Genomic DNA, 18946 nt, shown 5'->3' with positions numbered 1-18946 from the left:
CCTGCCTCAGTTTCCCTGCATTAGATTCCCTTCATCTGATTCCCTGCCTCTGATTCCCCGCCTCTGATTCCCCGCATCTGATTCCCCACCTCTGTCTCTACGCCTCTATTTTGCCTGCACTCTTTCCCCTCCACTCTTTCCGTGCCTCTCTTTCCCTCCCTCAATTTCAACAACTCTGTTTGATCTGTTCTGTGTAACTAATTTTCAACACAAAAGTTCCAACCACTATGTTTCGCCCATCTCTTTCGCTGCATCTATTGATGCAGCTATGTTTACCCGCTTCTGTTTACCCGCCTGTTTCCCCACATCTCTTTCCCCAACTCTGATTCCACGCCTCTGATTCCCCGCCTCTGATTCCCCGCCTCTGATTCCCCGCCTCTGATTCACCGCCTCCCTTTCCGAGCAACTTTCCTGGCCTACGTTTCCCCACATCTCTTTCCCCACCTCTGATTCCACGCCTCAGATTCGCCGCCTCTGATTTCCTGCCTCTGATTCCCTGCCTCTGATTCCCCGCCTCTGATTCCCCACCTCTGATTCCCCTCTCTGATTTCCCGCCTCTGATTCCCCGCCTCTGATTCCACGCCTCTGATTACCCGCCTCTGATACCCTACCTCTCTTTCCCTGCCTCTATTTCCGTGCCTCTTTCTCTGCATCTCGTTTCCCACATCTCATTTCCCCCTTCTGATAACCCGCATCAGATTCCCTGCCACAGATTCCCTGCCTCAGATTCCCTGCCTCAGATTCCCTGCATCAGATTCCCTTCATCTGATTCCCTGCCTCTGATTCCCCGCCTCTGATTCCCTGCATCTGATTCCCAGCCTCTGTTTACCCGCCTGTTTCTCCGCCTCTGATTCACCACCTCATATTCGCCACCTCAGGTTCCCTGCCTCTGATTCCCTGCCTCTGATTCCCTGCCTCTGATTCCCTGCATCTGATTGCCCGCCTCTGATACCCTGCCTCTGATTCCCCGCCTCTGATTCCCCGCCTCTGATTCCCCGCCTCTGATTTCCCACCTCTGATTCCCCACTTCTGATTCCCCGCCTCTGATTCCCCGTCTGTGATTCCACGCCTCTGATTCCCCGCCTCTGATTCCGCGCCTCTGATTCCCCGCCTCTGATACCCCGCCTCTGATTCCCCGCCTCTGATTCCCTGCATCTGATTCCCCGCCTTAGATTCCCCGCCTCTTATTCCCCGACTCTGATTCCCCGCCTCTGATTCCCCGACTCTGATTCCCCGCCTCTGATTCCCCGCCTCTGATTCCCCGCCTATGTTTACCCGCCTCTGTTTACCCGCCTGTTTTCCCGCCTCTGATTGCCCACCTCAGATTCCCTGCCTCAGATTCCCTGCCTCAGATTCCCTGCCTCTGATTCCCTGCCTCTGATTCCCTGCATCTGATTGCCCGCCTCTGATTACCTGCCTCTGATTCCCCGCCTCTGATTCCCCACCTCTGATTCCCCACTTCTGATACCCCGCCTCTGATTCCCCGCGTCTGATTCCCCGCCTCTGATTCACCGCCTCTGATTCCCCGCCTCTGATTCCCCGCCTCTGATTCCCCACCTCTGATTGCCCCGCCTCTGATTCGCTGATTCTGATTCCCCGCCTCTGATTCCCCACCTCTGATTCCCCACTTCTGATTCCCCGCCTCTGATTCCCCGCCTCTGATTCCACGCCTCTGATTCCCCGCCTCTGATTCCCCGCCTCTGATTCCACGCCTCTGATTCCCCTCCTCTGATACCCCGCCTCTGATTCCCCACCTCTGATTCCCCGCATCTGATTCCCCGCCTCTGATTCCCCGCCTCTGATTCCCTGCCTCTGATTCCCCGCCTCTGATTCCGCGCCTCTGATTCCCAGCCTATGTTTACCCACCTCTGTTTACCCACCTGTTTCCCCGCCTCTGATTCCGCTCCTCTGATTCCCTGCCTATGTTTACCCACCTCTGTTTACCCACCTGTTTCCCCGCCTCTGATTCCCCACCTCAGATTCCCTGCCTCAGATTCCCCGCCTCTGATTCTCCGCCTCTGATTCCCCGCCTCTGATTCCCCACCTCTGATTCCCCACTTCTGATTCCCCGCCTCTGATTCCCCGCCTCTGATTCCCCGCCTCTGATTCCCCGCCTCTGATTCCCCACCTCTGATTCACTGCCTCCCTTTCCGCTCAACTTTCCGGCCTACTTTTCCCCACATATCTTTCCCCGCCTCTGATTTCCCGCCTCTGATTCCCTGCCTCTGATTCCCCACCTCTGATTTTGCGCCTCTGATTCCCCGCCTATGTTTACCCGCCTCTGTTTACCCACCTGTTTCCCCGCCTCTGATTCCCCACCTCAGATTCCCTGCCTCAGATTCCCTGCCTCTGATTCCCTGCCTCTGATTCCCTGCCTCTGATTCCCTGCATCTGATTGCCCGCCTCTGATTCTCCGCCTCTGATTCCCCGCCTCTGATTCCCAACCTCTGATTCCCCGCTTCTGATTCCCTGCCTCTGATTCCCCGCCTCTGATTCACCGCCTCTGATTCCCCGCCTCTGATGCCCCACCTCTGATTCAATGCCTCCCTTTCCGCTCAACTTTCCTGGCCTACTTTTCCCCACATATCTTTCCCCGCCTCTGATTTCCCGCCTCTGATTCCACGCCTCTGAATCCCCGCCTATGTTTACCCGCCTCTGTTTAACCGCCTGTTTTCCCGCCTCTGATTCCCCACCACAGATTCCCTGCCTCAGATTCCCTGCCTCAGATTCCCTGCATCAGATTCCCTTCATTTGATTCCCTGCGTCTGGTTCCCTGCCTCTGATTCCCTGCCTCTGATTCCCTGCATCTGATTGCCCGCCTCTGATTCCCCGCCTCTGATTCCCCACCTCTGATTCTCCACTTCTGATTCCCCGCCTCTGATTCCCCGCCTCTGATTCCCCGCCTCTGATTCACCGCCTCTGATTCCCCGCCTCTGATTCCCCGCCTCTGATTCCCCACTTCTGATTGCCCGCCTCTGATTCCACGCCTCTGATTCCCCGCCTCTGATTCCCCACCTCTGATTCCCCACTTCTGATTCCCCACCTCTGATTCCCCGCCTCTGATTCCACGCCTCTGATTCCCCACCTCTGATTCCCCACTTCTGATTCCCCACCTCTGATTCTCCGCCTCTGATACCCTGCCTCTGATAACTTTTTACTGATTCCCTGCCTCAGATTCCCTGCCTCCGATTTCCTGCCTCAGATTCCCTGCCTCAGTTTCCCTGCATTAGATTCCCTTCATCTGATTCCCTGCCTCTGATTCCCCGCCTCTGATTCCCCGCATCTGATTCCCCACCTCTGTCTCTACGCCTCTATTTTGCCTGCACTCTTTCCCCTCCACTCTTTCCGTGCCTCTCTTTCCCTCCCTCAATTTCAACAACTCTGTTTGATCTGTTCTGTGTAACTAATTTTCAACACAAAAGTTCCAACCACTATGTTTCGCCCATCTCTTTCGCTGCATCTATTGATGCATCTATGTTTACCCGCTTCTGTTTACCCGCCTGTTTCCCCACATCTCTTTCCCCACCTCTGATTCCACGCCTCTGATTCCCCGCCTCTGATTCCCCGCCTCTGATTCCCCGCCTCTGATTCACCGCCTCCCTTTCCGAGCAACTTTCCTGGCCTACGTTTCCCCACATCTCTTTCCCCACCTCTGATTCCACGCCTCAGATTCGCCGCCTCTGATTTCCTGCCTCTGATTCCCTGCCTCTGATTCCCCGCCTCTGATTCCCCACCTCTGATTCCCCTCTCTGATTTCCCGCCTCTGATTCCCCGCCTCTGATTCCACGCCTCTGATTACCCGCCTCTGATACCCTACCTCTCTTTCCCTGCCTCTATTTCCGTGCCTCTTTCTCTGCATCTCGTTTCCCACATCTCATTTCCCCCTTCTAATAACCCGCATCAGATTCCCTGCCACAGATTCCCTGCCTCAGATTCCCTGCCTCAGATTCCCTGCATCAGATTCCCTTCATCTGATTCCCTGCCTCTGATTCCCCGCCTCTGATTCCCTGCATCTGATTCCCAGCCTCTGTTTACCCGCCTGTTTCTCCGCCTCTGATTCACCACCTCATATTCGCCACCTCAGGTTCCCTGCCTCTGATTCCCTGCCTCTGATTCCCTGCCTCTGATTCCCTGCATCTGATTGCCCGCCTCTGATACCCTGCCTCTGATTCCCCGCCTCTGATTCCCCGCCTCTGATTCCCCGCCTCTGATTTCCCACCTCTGATTCCCCACTTCTGATTCCCCGCCTCTGATTCCCCGTCTGTGATTCCACGCCTCTGATTCCCCGCCTCTGATTCCGCGCCTCTGATTCCCCGCCTCTGATACCCCGCCTCTGATTCCCCGCCTCTGATTCCCTGCATCTGATTCCCCGCCTCAGATTCCCCGCCTCTTATTCCCCGACTCTGATTCCCCGCCTCTGATTCCCCGACTCTGATTCCCCGCCTCTGATTCCCCGCCTCTGATTCCCCGCCTATGTTTACCCGCCTCTGTTTACCCGCCTGTTTTCCCGCCTCTGATTGCCCACCTCAGATTCCCTGCCTCAGATTCCCTGCCTCAGATTCCCTGCCTCTGATTCCCTGCCTCTGATTCCCTGCATCTGATTGCCCGCCTCTGATTACCTGCCTCTGATTCCCCGCCTCTGATTCCCCACCTCTGATTCCCCACTTCTGATACCCCGCCTCTGATACCCCGCGTCTGATTCCCCGCCTCTGATTCACCGCCTCTGATTCCCCGCCTCTGATTCCCCGCCTCTGATTCCCCACCTCTGATTGCCCCGCCTCTGATTCGCTGATTCTGATTCCCCTCCTCTGATTCCCCACCTCTGATTCCCCACTTCTGATTCCCCGCCTCTGATTCCCCGCCTCTGATTCCACGCCTCTGATTCCCCGCCTCTGATTCCCCGCCTCTGATTCCACGCCTCTGATTCCCCTCCTCTGATACCCCGCCTCTGATTCCCCACCTCTGATTCCCCGCATCTGATTCCCCACCTCTGATTCCACGCCTCTGATTACCTGCCTCTGATACCCTGCCTCTCTTTCCCTGCCTCTATTTCCGTGCCTCTTTCTCTGCATCTCGTTTCCAACATCTCATTTCCCCCTTCTGATAACCCGCATCAGATTCCCTGCCTCCGATTCCCTGCCTCAGATTCCCTGCCTCAGATTCCCTGCATCAGATTCCCTTCATCTGATTCCCTGCCTCTGATTCCCCGCCTCTGATTCCCCGCCACTGATTCGCCACCTCTGTCTCTACGCCTCTATTTTGCCTGCACTCTTTCCCCTCCACTCTTTCTGTGCCTCTCTTTCCCTCCCTCAATTTCAACAACTCTGTTTGATCTGTTCTGTGTACCTAACTTTCAACACACAAGTTCCAACCACTATGTTTCGCCCATCTCTTTCGCTGCCTCTATTTATGCAGCTATGTTTACCCGCTTCTGTTTACCCGCCTGTTTCCCCACATCTCTTTCCCCACCTCTGATTCCACGCCTCTGATTCCCCGCCTCTGATTCCCCGCCTCTGATTCCCCGCCTCTGATTCACCGCCTCCCTTTCCGCGCAACTTTCCTGGCCTACGTTTCCCCACATCTCTTTCCCCACCTCTGATTCCACGCCTCAGATTCGCCGCCTCTGATTTCCCGCCTCTGATTCCCTGCCTCTGATTCCCTGCCTCTGATTCCCCACCTCTGATTCCCCCCTCTGATTCCCCGCCTCTGATTCCCAGCCTCTGATTCCCCACCTCTGATTCCCCGCCTCTGATTCCCTGCCTGTCTTTCCCTGCCTCTATTTCCGTGCCTCTTTCTCTGCATCTCGTTTCCCACATCTCATTTCCCCCTTCTGATAACCCGCATCAGATTCCCTGCCACAGATTCCCTGCCTCAGATTCCCTGCCTCAGATTCCCTGCATCAGATTCCCTTCATCTGATTCCCTGCCTCTGATTCCCCGCCTCTGATTCCCCACCTCTGATTCCCTGCCTCAGATTCCCTGCCTCTGATTCCCTGCCTCTGATTCCCTGCCTCTGATTTCCTGCATCTGATTGCCCGCCTCTGATTCTCCGCCTCTGATTCCCCGCCTCTGATTCCCCGCCTCTGATTCGCCGCCTCTGATTCCCCGCCTCTGATTTCCCACCTCTGATTCCCTGTCTCTGATAACCTGCCTCTGAATCCCTGCCTCTGATTCCCGGCCTCTGAGTCCCCACCTCTGATTCCCCGTGTCCGATTCCGCACCCATGTTTCACCACCTCTGTTGCTCTGCTTCTGATTTCCCGGCTCAGATTCACCGGCTCTGATTCCGCACATCTGATTCCACGCCTCTCTTTCTGTGTCTCTGATTCCCCGCCTCTGATTCCACGCCTCTGATTACCCGCCTCTGATACCCTGCCTCTCTTTCCCTGCCTCTATTTCCGTGCCTCTTTCTCTGCATCTCGTTTCCCACATCTCATTTCCCCCTTCTGATAACCCGCATCAGATTCCCTGCAACAGATTCCCTGCCTCAGATACCCTGCCTCAGATTCCCTGCATCAGATTCCCTTCATCTGATTCCCTGCCTCTGATTCCCCGCGGCTGATTCCCTGCCTCTGATTCCCCGCCTCTGTTTTCCCGACTGTTTCCCCGCCTCTGATTCACCACCTCATATTCGCCATCTCAGGTTCCCTGCCTCTGATTCCCTGCCTCTGATTCCCTGCCTCTGATTCCCTGCATCTGATTGCCCGCCTCTGATACCCTGCCTCTGATTCCCCGCCTCTGATTCCCCGCCTCTGATTCCCAGCCTCTGATTTCCCACCTCTGATTCCCCACTTCTGATTCCCCGCCTCTGATTCCCCGTCTCTGATTCCACGCCTCTGATTCCCCGCCTCTGATTCCGCGCCTCTGATTCCCCGCCTCTGATACCCCGCCTCTGATTCCCCGCCTCTGATTCCCTGCATCTGATTCCCCGCCTCAGATTCCCCGCCTCTGATTCCCCGACTCTGATTCCCCGCCTCTGATTCCCCGCCTCTGATTCCCCGCCTCTGATTCCCCGCCAATGTTTACCCGCCTCTGTTTACCCGCCTGTTTTCCCGCCTCTGATTGCCCACCTCAGATTCCCTGCCTCAGATTCCCTGCCTCAGATTCCCTGCCTCTGATTCCCTGCCTCAGATTCCCTGCCTCAGATTCCCTGCCTCTGATTCCCTGCCTCTGATTCCCTGCATCTGATTCCCCGCCTCTGATTCCCCACCTCTGATTCCCCACTTCTGATTCCCCGCCTCTGATTCCCCGCGTCTGATTCCCCGCCTCTGATTCACCTCCTCTGATTCCCCGCCTCTGATTCCCCGCCTCTGATTCCCCACCTCTTATTGCCCCGCCTCTGATTCGCTGATTCTGATTCCCCGGCTCTGATTCCCCACCTCTGATTCCCCACTTCTGATTCCCCACCTCTGATTCCCCGCCTCTGATTGCACGCCTCTGATTCCCCGCCTCTGATTCCCCGCCTCTGATTCCCCGCCTCTGATTCCCCTCCTCTGATACCCCGCCTCTGATTCCCCACCTCTGATTCCCCGCATCTGATTCCCCGCCTCTGATTCCCCGCCTCTGATTCCCTGCCTCTGATTCCCCACCTCTGATTTCGCGCCTCTGATTCCCCGCCTATGTTTACCCGCCTCTGTTTACCCACCTGTTTCCCCGCCTCTGATTCCCCACCTCAGATTCCCTGCCTCTGATTCCCTGCCTCTGATTCCCTGCCTCTGATTCCCTGCCTCTGATTCCCTGCATCTGATTGCCCGCCTCTGATTCTCCGCCTCTGATTCCCCGCCTCTGATTCCCAACCTCTGATTCCCCGCTTCTGATTCCCTGCCTCTGATTCCCCGCCTCTGATTCACCGCCTCTGATTCCCCGCCTCTGATTCCCCACCTCTGATTCAATGCCTCCCTTTCCGCTCAACTTTCCTGGCCTACTTTTCCCCACATATCTTTCCCCGCCTCTGATTTCCCGCCTCTGATTCCACGCCTCTGAATCCCCGCCTATGTTTACCCGCCTCTGTTTAACCGCCTGTTTTCCCGCCTCTGATTCCCCACCACAGATTCCCTGCCTCAGATTCCCTGCCTCAGATTCCCTGCATCAGATTCCCTTCATTTGATTCCCTGCGTCTGGTTCCCTGCCTCTGATTCCCTGCCTCTGATTCCCTGCATCTGATTGCCCGCCTCTGATACCCTGCCTCTGATTCCCCGCCTCTGATTCCCCGCCTCTGATTCCCCGCCTCTGATTTCCCACCTCTGATTCCCCACTTCTGATTCCCCGCCTCTGATTCCCCGTCTGTGATTCCACGCCTCTGATTCCCCGCCTCTGATTCCGCGCCTCTGATTCCCCGCCTCTGATACCCCGCCTCTGATTCCCCGCCTCTGATTCCCTGCATCTGATTCCCCGCCTTAGATTCCCCGCCTCTTATTCCCCGACTCTGATTCCCCGCCTCTGATTCCCCGACTCTGATTCCCCGCCTCTGATTCCCCGCCTCTGATTCCCCGCCTATGTTTACCCGCCTCTGTTTACCCGCCTGTTTTCCCGCCTCTGATTGCCCACCTCAGATTCCCTGCCTCAGATTCCCTGCCTCAGATTCCCTGCCTCTGATTCCCTGCCTCTGATTCCCTGCATCTGATTGCCCGCCTCTGATTACCTGCCTCTGATTCCCCGCCTCTGATTCCCCACCTCTGATTCCCCACTTCTGATACCCCGCCTCTGATTCCCCGCGTCTGATTCCCCGCCTCTGATTCACCGCCTCTGATTCCCCGCCTCTGATTCCCCGCCTCTGATTCCCCACCTCTGATTGCCCCGCCTCTGATTCGCTGATTCTGATTCCCCGCCTCTGATTCCCCACCTCTGATTCCCCACTTCTGATTCCCCGCCTCTGATTCCCCGCCTCTGATTCCACGCCTCTGATTCCCCGCCTCTGATTCCCCGCCTCTGATTCCACGCCTCTGATTCCCCTCCTCTGATACCCCGCCTCTGATTCCCCACCTCTGATTCCCCGCATCTGATTCCCCGCCTCTGATTCCCCGCCTCTGATTCCCTGCCTCTGATTCCCCGCCTCTGATTCCGCGCCTCTGATTCCCCGCCTATGTTTACCCACCTCTGTTTACCCACCTGTTTCCCCGCCTCTGATTCCGCGCCTCTGATTCCCCGCCTATGTTTACCCACCTCTGTTTACCCACCTGTTTCCCCGCCTCTGATTCCCCACCTCAGATTCCCTGCCTCAGATTCCCCGCCTCTGATTCTCCGCCTCTGATTCCCCGCCTCTGATTCCCCACCTCTGATTCCCCACTTCTGATTCCCCGCCTCTGATTCCCCGCCTCTGATTCCCCGCCTCTGATTCCCCGCCTCTGATTCCCCACCTCTGATTCACTGCCTCCCTTTCCGCTCAACTTTCCGGCCTACTTTTCCCCACATATCTTTCCCCGCCTCTGATTTCCCGCCTCTGATTCCACGCCTCTGATTCCCCGCCTATGTTTACCCGCCTCTGTTTACCCGCCTGTTTTCCCGCCTCTGATTCCCCACCACAGATTCCCTGCCTCAGATTCCCTGCCTCAGATTCCCTGCCTCTGATTCTCTGCATCTGATTGCCCGCCTCTGATTCCCCGCCTCTGATTCCCCGCCTCTGATTCCCCACCTCTGATTCCACGCCTCTGATTCCCCGCCTCTGATTCCCCGCCTCTGATTCACCGCCTCTGATTCCCCGCCTCTGATTCCCCGCCTCTGATTCCCCACTTCTGATTGCCCGCCTCTGATTCCACGCCTCTGATTCCCTGCCTCAGTTTCCCTGCATTAGATTCCCTTCATCTGATTCCCTGCCTCTGATTCCCCGCCTCTGATTCCCCGCCTCTGATTCCCCACCTCTGTCTCTACGCCTCTATTTTGCCTGCACTCTTTCCCCTCCACTCTTTCTGTGCCTCTCTTTCCCTCCCTCAATTTCAACAACTCTGTTTGATCTGTTCTGTGTACCTAATTTTCAACACACAAGTTCCAACCACTATGTTTCGCCCATCTCTTTCGCTGCCTCTATTTATGCAGCTATGTTTACCCGCTTCTGTTTACCCGCCTGTTTCCCCACATCTCTTTCCCCACCTCTGATTCCACGCCTCTGATTCCCCGCCTCTGATTCCCCGCCTCTGATTCCCCGCCTCTGATTCACCGCCTCCCATTCCGCGCAACTTTCCTGGCCTACGTTTCCCCACATCTCTTTCCCCACCTCTGATTCCACGCCTCAGATTTGCCGCCTTTGATTTCCTGCCTCTGATTCCCTGCCTCTGATTCCCTTCCTCTGATTCCCCACCTCTGATTCCCCCCTCTGATTCCCCGCCTCTGATTCCCAGCCTCTGATTCACCACCTCTGATTCCCCGCCTCTGATTCCCTGCCTCTCTTTCCCTACCTCTATTTCCGTGCCTCTTTCTCTGCATCTCGTTTCCCACATCTCATTTCCCCCTTCTGATAACCCGCATCAGATTCCCTGCCACAGATTCCCTGCTTCAGATTCCCTGCCTCAGATTCCCTGCATCAGATTCCCTTCATATGATGCCCTGCCTCTGATTCCACGCCTCTGATTCCCCACCTCTGATTCCCTGCCTCAGATTCCCTGCCTCTGATTCCCTGCCTCTGATTCCCTGCCTCTGATTTCCTGCATCTGATTGCCCGCCTCTGATTCTCCGCCTCTGATTCCCCGCCTCTGATTCCCCGCCTCTGATTCCCCGCCTCTTGATTCCCCGCCTCTGATTCCCCACCTCTGATTCCCTGCCTCTGATAACCTGCCTCTGATTCCCTGCCTCTGATTCCCGGCCTCTGAATCCCCACCTCTGATTCCCCGTGTCCGATTCCGCACCCATGTTTCACCACCTCTGTTGCTCTGCTTCTGATTTCCCGGCTCAGATTCAGCAGCTCTGATTCCGCACCTCTGATTCCACGCCTCTCTTTCTGTGTCTCTGATTCCCCGCCTCTGATTCCACGCCTCTGATTACCCGCCTCTGATACCCTGCCTCTCTTTCCCTGCCTCTATATCCGTGCCTCTTTCTCTGCATCTCGTTTCCCACATCTCATTTCCCCCTTCTGATAACCCGCATCAGATTCCCTGCCACAGATTCCCTGCCTCAGATACCCTGCCTCAGATTCCCTGCATGAGATTCCCTTCATCTGATTCCCTGCCTCTGATTCCCCGCGGCTGATTCCCTGCATCTGATTCCCCGCCTCTGTTTACCCGCCTGTTTCCCCGCCTCTGATTCACCACCTCATATTCGCCACCTCAGGTTCCCTGCCTCTGATTCCCTGCCTCTGATTCCCTGCCTCTGATTCCCTGCATCTGATTGCCCGCCTCTGATACCCTGCCTCTGATTCCCTGCCTCTGATTCCCCGCCTCTGATTCCCCGCGTCTGATTTCCCACCTCTGATTCCCCACTTCTGATTCCCCGCCTCTGATTCCCCGTCTCTGATTCCACGCCTCTGATTCCCCGCCTCTGATTCAGCGCCTCTGATTCCCCGCCTCTGATACCCCTGCCTCTGATTCCCTGCCTCTGATTTCCTGCATCTGATTGCCCGCCTCTAGTTCTCCGCCTCAGATTCCCCGCCTCTGATTCCCCGCCTCTGATTCCCCGCCTCTTGATTCCCCGCCTCTGATTCCCCACCTCTGATTCCCTGCCTCTGATAACCTGCCTCTGATTCCCTGCCTCTGATTCCCGGCCTCTGAATCCCCACCTCTGATTCCCCGTGTCCGATTCCGCACCCATGTTTCACCACCTCTGTTGCTCTGCTTCTGATTTCCCGGCTCAGATTCAGCGGCTCTGATTCCGCACCTCTGATTCCACGCCTCTCTTTCTGTGTCTCTGATTCCCCGCCTCTGATTCCACGCCTCTGATTACCCGCCTCTGATACCCTGCCTCTCTTTCCCTGCCTCTATATCCGTGCCTCTTTCTCTGCATCTCGTTTCCCACATCTCATTTCCCCCTTCTGATAACCCGCATCAGATTCCCTGCCACAGATTCCCTGCCTCAGATACCCTGCCTCAGATTCCCTGCATGAGATTCCCTTCATCTGATTCCCTGCCTCTGATTCCCCGCGGCTGATTCCCTGCATCTGATTCCCCGCCTCTGTTTACCCGCCTGTTTCCCCGCCTCTGATTCACCACCTCATATTCGCCACCTCAGGTTCCCTGCCTCTGATTCCCTGCCTCTGATTCCCTGCCTCTGATTCCCTGCATCTGATTGCCCGCCTCTGATACCCTGCCTCTGATTCCGCGCCTTTGATTCCCCGCCTCTGATTCCCCGCGTCTGATTTCCCACCTCTGATTCCCCACTTCTGATTCCCCGCCTCTGATTCCCCGTCTCTGATTCCACGCCTCTGATTCCCCGCCTCTGATTCAGCGCCTCTGATTCCCCGCCTCTGATACCCCGCCTCTGATTCCCCGCCTCTGATACCCTGCATCTGATTCCCCGCCTCAGATTCCCCGCCTCTGATTCCCCGACTCTGATTCCCCGCCTCTGATTCCCCGCCTCTGATTCCCCGCCTCTGATTCCCCGCCTCTGATTCCCCGCCTATGTTTACCCGCCTCTGTTTACCCGCCTGTTTTCCCGCCTCTGATTGCCCACCTCAGATTCCCTGCCTCAGATTCCCTGCCTCAGATTCCCTGCCTCTGATTCCCTGCCTCTGATTCCCTGCATCTGATTGCCCGCCTCCGATTACCTGCCTCTGATTCCCCGCCTCTGATTCACCACCTCTGATTCCCCACTTCTGATTCCCCGCCTCTGATTCCCCGCGTCTGATTCCCCGCCTCTGATTCACCGCCTCTGATTCCCCGCCTCTGATTCCCCGCCTCTGATTCCCCACCTCTGATTGCCCCGCCTCTGATTCGCTGATTCTGATTCCCCGCCTCTGATTCCCCACCTCTTATTCCCCACTTCTGATTCCCCGCCTCTGATTCCCCGCCTCTGATTCCACGCCTCTGATTCCCCGCCTCTGATTCCCCACCTCTGATTCCCCGCATCTGATTCCCCGCCTCTGATTCCCCGCCTCTGATTCCCTGCCTCTGATTCCCCACCTCTGATTTCGCGCCTCTGATTCCCCGCCTATGTTTACCCGCCTCTGTTTACCCACCTGTTTCCCCGCCTCTGATTCCCCACCTCAGATTCCCTGCCTCTGATTCCCTGCCTCTGATTCCCTGCCTCTGATTCCCTGCCTCTGATTCCCTGCATCTGATTGCCCGCCTCTGATTCTCCGCCTCTGATTCCCCGCCTCTGATTCCCAACCTCTGATTCCCCGCTTCTGATTCCCTGCCTCTGATTCCCCGCCTCTGATTCACCGCCTCTGATTCCCCGCCTCTGATTCCCCACCTCTGATTCAATGCCTCCCTTTCCGCTCAACTTTCCTGGCCTACTTTTCCCCACATATCTTTCCCCGCCTCTGATTTCCCGCCTCTGATTCCACGCCTCTGAATCCCCGCCTATGTTTACCCGCCTCTGTTTAACCGCCTGTTTTCCCGCCTCTGATTCCCCACCACAGATTCCCTGCCTCAGATTCCCTGCCTCAGATTCCCTGCATCAGATTCCCTTCATTTGATTCCCTGCGTCTGGTTCCCTGCCTCTGATTCCCTGCCTCTGATTCCCTGCATCTGATTGCCCGCCTCTGATACCCTGCCTCTGATTCCCCGCCTCTGATTCCCCGCCTCTGATTCCCCGCCTCTGATTTCCCACCTCTGATTCCCCACTTCTGATTCCCCGCCTCTGATTCCCCGTCTGTGATTCCACGCCTCTGATTCCCCGCCTCTGATTCCGCGCCTCTGATTCCCCGCCTCTGATACCCCGCCTCTGATTCCCCGCCTCTGATTCCCTGCATCTGATTCCCCGCCTTAGATTCCCCGCCTCTTATTCCCCGACTCTGATTCCCCGCCTCTGATTCCCCGACTCTGATTCCCCGCCTCTGATTCCCCGCCTCTGATTCCCCGCCTATGTTTACCCGCCTCTGTTTACCCGCCTGTTTTCCCGCCTCTGATTGCCCACCTCAGATTCCCTGCCTCAGATTCCCTGCCTCAGATTCCCTGCCTCTGATTCCCTGCCTCTGATTCCCTGCATCTGATTGCCCGCCTCTGATTACCTGCCTCTGATTCCCCGCCTCTGATTCCCCACCTCTGATTCCCCACTTCTGATACCCCGCCTCTGATTCCCCGCGTCTGATTCCCCGCCTCTGATTCACCGCCTCTGATTCCCCGCCTCTGATTCCCCGCCTCTGATTCCCCACCTCTGATTGCCCCGCCTCTGATTCGCTGATTCTGATTCCCCGCCTCTGATTCCCCACCTCTGATTCCCCACTTCTGATTCCCCGCCTCTGATTCCCCGCCTCTGATTCCACGCCTCTGATTCCCCGCCTCTGATTCCCCGCCTCTGATTCCACGCCTCTGATTCCCCTCCTCTGATACCCCGCCTCTGATTCCCCACCTCTGATTCCCCGCATCTGATTCCCCGCCTCTGATTCCCCGCCTCTGATTCCCTGCCTCTGATTCCCCGCCTCTGATTCCGCGCCTCTGATTCCCCGCCTATGTTTACCCACCTCTGTTTACCCACCTGTTTCCCCGCCTCTGATTCCGCGCCTCTGATTCCCCGCCTATGTTTACCCACCTCTGTTTACCCACCTGTTTCCCCGCCTCTGATTCCCCACCTCAGATTCCCTGCCTCAGATTCCCCGCCTCTGATTCTCCGCCTCTGATTCCCCGCCTCTGATTCCCCACCTCTGATTCCCCACTTCTGATTCCCCGCCTCTGATTCCCCGCCTCTGATTCCCCGCCTCTGATTCCCCGCCTCTGATTCCCCACCTCTGATTCACTGCCTCCCTTTCCGCTCAACTTTCCGGCCTACTTTTCCCCACATATCTTTCCCCGCCTCTGATTTCCCGCCTCTGATTCCACGCCTCTGATTCCCCGCCTATGTTTACCCGCCTCTGTTTACCCGCCTGTTTTCCCGCCTCTGATTCCCCACCACAGATTCCCTGCCTCAGATTCCCTGCCTCAGATTCCCTGCCTCTGATTCTCTGCATCTGATTGCCCGCCTCTGATTCCCCGCCTCTGATTCCCCGCCTCTGATTCCCCACCTCTGATTCCACGCCTCTGATTCCCCGCCTCTGATTCCCCGCCTCTGATTCACCGCCTCTGATTCCCCGCCTCTGATTCCCCGCCTCTGATTCCCCACTTCTGATTGCCCGCCTCTGATTCCACGCCTCTGATTCCCCGCCTCTGATTCCCCACCTCTGATTCCCCACTTCTGATTCCCCACCTCTGATTCCCCGCCTCTGATTCCACGCCTCTGATTCCCCACCTCTGATTCCCCACTTCTGATTCCCCACCTCTGATTCTCCGCCTCTGATACCCTGCCTCTGATAACTTTTTACTGATTCCCTGCCTCAGATTCCCTGCCTCCGATTCCCTGCCTCAGATTCCCTGCCTCAGATTCCCTGCATCAGATTCCCTTCATCTGATTCCCTGCCTCTGATTCCCCGCCTCTGATTCCCCGCCTCTGATTCCCCACCTCTGTCTCTACGCCTCTATTTTGCCTGCACTCTTTCCCCTCCACTCTTTCTGTGCCTCTCTTTCCCTCCCTCAATTTCAACAACTCTGTTTGATCTGTTCTGTGTACCTAATTTTCAACACACAAGTTCCAACCACTATGTTTCGCCCATCTCTTTCGCTGCCTCTATTTATGCAGCTATGTTTACCCGCTTCTGTTTACCCGCCTGTTTCCCCACATCTCTATCCCCACCTCTGATTCCACGCCTCTGATTCCCCGCCTCTGATTCCCCGCCTCTGATTCCCCGCCTCTGATTCACCGCCTCCCATTCCGCGCAACTTTCCTGGCCTACGTTTCCCCACATCTCTTTCCCCGCCTCAGATTCCCCGCCTCTGATTCCCCGACTCTGATTCCCCGCCTCTGATTCCCCGCCTCTGATTCCCCGCCTCTGATTCCCCGCCTCTGATTCCCCGCCTATGTTTACCCGCCTCTGTTTACCCGCCTGTTTTCCCGCCTCTGATTGCCCACCTCAGATTCCCTGCCTCAGATTCCCTGCCTCAGATTCCCTGCCTCTGATTCCCTGCCTCTGATTCCCTGCATCTGATTGCCCGCCTCCGATTACCTGCCTCTGATTCCCCGCCTCTGATTCACCACCTCTGATTCCCCACTTCTGATTCCCCGCCTCTGATTCCCCGCGTCTGATTCCCCGCCTCTGATTCACCGCCTCTGATTCCCCGCCTCTGATTCCCCGCCTCTGATTCCCCACCTCTGATTGCCCCGCCTCTGATTCGCTGATTCTGATTCCCCGCCTCTGATTCCCCACCTCTTATTCCCCACTTCTGATTCCCCGCCTCTGATTCCCCGCCTCTGATTCCACGCCTCTGATTCCCCGCCTCTGATTCCCCACCTCTGATTCCCCGCATCTGATTCCCTGCCTCTGATTCCCCGCCTCTGATTCCCTGCCTCTGATTCCCCACCTCTGATTTCGCGCCTCTGATTCCCCGCCTATGTTTACCCGCCTCTGTTTACCCACCTGTTTCCCCGCCTCTGATTCCCCACCTCAGATTCCCTGCCTCTGATTCCCTGCCTCTGATTCCCTGCCTCTGATTCCCTGCCTCTGATTCCCTGCATCTGATTGCCCGCCTCTGATTCTCCGCCTCTGATTCCCCGCCTCTGATTCCCAACCTCTGATTCCCCGCTTCTGATTCCCTGCCTCTGATTCGCCGCCTCTGATTCACCGCCTCTGATTCCCCGCCTCTGATTCCCCACCTCTGATTCAATGCCTCCCTTTCCGCTCAACTTTCCTGGCCTACTTTTCCCCACATATCTTTCCCCGCCTCTGATTTCCCGCCTCTGATTCCACGCCTCTGAATCCCCGCCTATGTTTACCCGCCTCTGTTTAACCGCCTGTTTTCCCGCCTCTGATTCCCCACCACAGATTCCCTGCCTCAGATTCCCTGCCTCAGATTCCCTGCATCAGATTCCCTTCATTTGATTCCCTGCGTCTGGTTCCCTGCCTCTGATTCCCTGCCTCTGATTCCCTGCATCTGATTGCCCGCCTCTGATACCCTGCCTCTGATTCCCCGCCTCTGATTCCCCGCCTCTGATTCCCCGCCTCTGATTTCCCACCTCTGATTCCCCACTTCTGATTCCCCGCCTCTGATTCCCCGTCTGTGATTCCACGCCTCTGATTCCCCGCCTCTGATTCCGCGCCTCTGATTCCCCGCCTCTGATACCCCGCCTCTGATTCCCCGCCTCTGATTCCCTGCATCTGATTCCCCGCCTTAGATTCCCCGCCTCTTATTCCCCGACTCTGATTCCCCGCCTCTGATTCCCCGACTCTGATTCCCCGCCTCTGATTCCCCGCCTCTGATTCCCCGCCTATGTTTACCCGCCTCTGTTTACCCGCCTGTTTTCCCGCCTCTGATTGCCCACCTCAGATTCCCTGCCTCAGATTCCCTGCCTCAGATTCCCTGCCTCTGATTCCCTGCCTCTGATTCCCTGCATCTGATTGCCCGCCTCTGATTACCTGCCTCTGATTCCCCGCCTCTGATTCCCCACCTCTGATTCCCCACTTCTGATACCCCGCCTCTGATTCCCCGCGTCTGATTCCCCGCCTCTGATTCACCGCCTCTGATTCCCCGCCTCTGATTCCCCGCCTCTGATTCCCCACCTCTGATTGCCCCGCCTCTGATTCGCTGATTCTGATTCCCCGCCTCTGATTCCCCACCTCTGATTCCCCACTTCTGATTCCCCGCCTCTGATTCCCCGCCTCTGATTCCACGCCTCTGATTCCCCGCCTCTGATTCCCCGCCTCTGATTCCACGCCTCTGATTCCCCTCCTCTGATACCCCGCCTCTGATTCCCCACCTCTGATTCCCCGCATCTGATTCCCCGCCTCTGATTCCCCGCCTCTGATTCCCTGCCTCTGATTCCCCGCCTCTGATTCCGCGCCTCTGATTCCCCGCCTATGTTTACCCACCTCTGTTTACCCACCTGTTTCCCCGCCTCTGATTCCGCGCCTCTGATTCCCCGCCTATGTTTACCCACCTCTGTTTACCCACCTGTTTCCCCGCCTCTGATTCCCCACCTCAGATTCCCTGCCTCAGATTCCCCGCCTCTGATTCTCCGCCTCTGATTCCCCGCCTCTGATTCCCCACCTCTGATTCCCCACTTCTGATTCCCCGCCTCTGATTCCCCGCCTCTGATTCCCCGCCTCTGATTCCCCGCCTCTGATTCCCCACCTCTGATTCACTGCCTCCCTTTCCGCTCAACTTTCCGGCCTACTTTTCCCCACATATCTTTCCCCGCCTCTGATTTCCCGCCTCTGATTCCACGCCTCTGATTCCCCGCCTATGTTTACCCGCCTCTGTTTACCCGCCTGTTTTCCCGCCTCTGATTCCCCACCACAGATTCCCTGCCTCAGATTCCCTGCCTCAGATTCCCTGCCTCTGATTCTCTGCATCTGATTGCCCGCCTCTGATTCCCCGCCTCTGATTCCCCGCCTCTGATTCCCCACCTCTGATTCCACGCCTCTGATTCCCCGCCTCTGATTCCCCGCCTCTGATTCACCGCCTCTGATTCCCCGCCTCTGATTCCCCGCCTCTGATTCCCCACTTCTGATTGCCCGCCTCTGATTCCACGCCTCTGATTCCCCGCCTCTGATTCCCCACCTCTGATTCCCCACTTCTGATTCCCCACCTCTGATTCCCCGCCTCTGATTCCACGCCTCTGATTCCCCACCTCTGATTCCCCACTTCTGATTCCCCACCTCTGATTCTCCGCCTCTGATACCCTGCCTCTGATAACTTTTTACTGATTCCCTGCCTCAGATTCCCTGCCTCCGATTCCCTGCCTCAGATTCCCTGCCTCAGATTCCCTGCATCAGATTCCCTTCATCTGATTCCCTGCCTCTGATTCCCCGCCTCTGATTCCCCGCCTCTGATTCCC

Source organism: Narcine bancroftii, chromosome 6 (assembly GCF_036971445.1).
Source record: "Narcine bancroftii isolate sNarBan1 chromosome 6, sNarBan1.hap1, whole genome shotgun sequence".
In the NCBI taxonomy this organism is placed as follows: Eukaryota; Metazoa; Chordata; class Chondrichthyes; order Torpediniformes; family Narcinidae; genus Narcine; species Narcine bancroftii.
Note: the sequence above shows the minus strand (reverse complement) of the source record.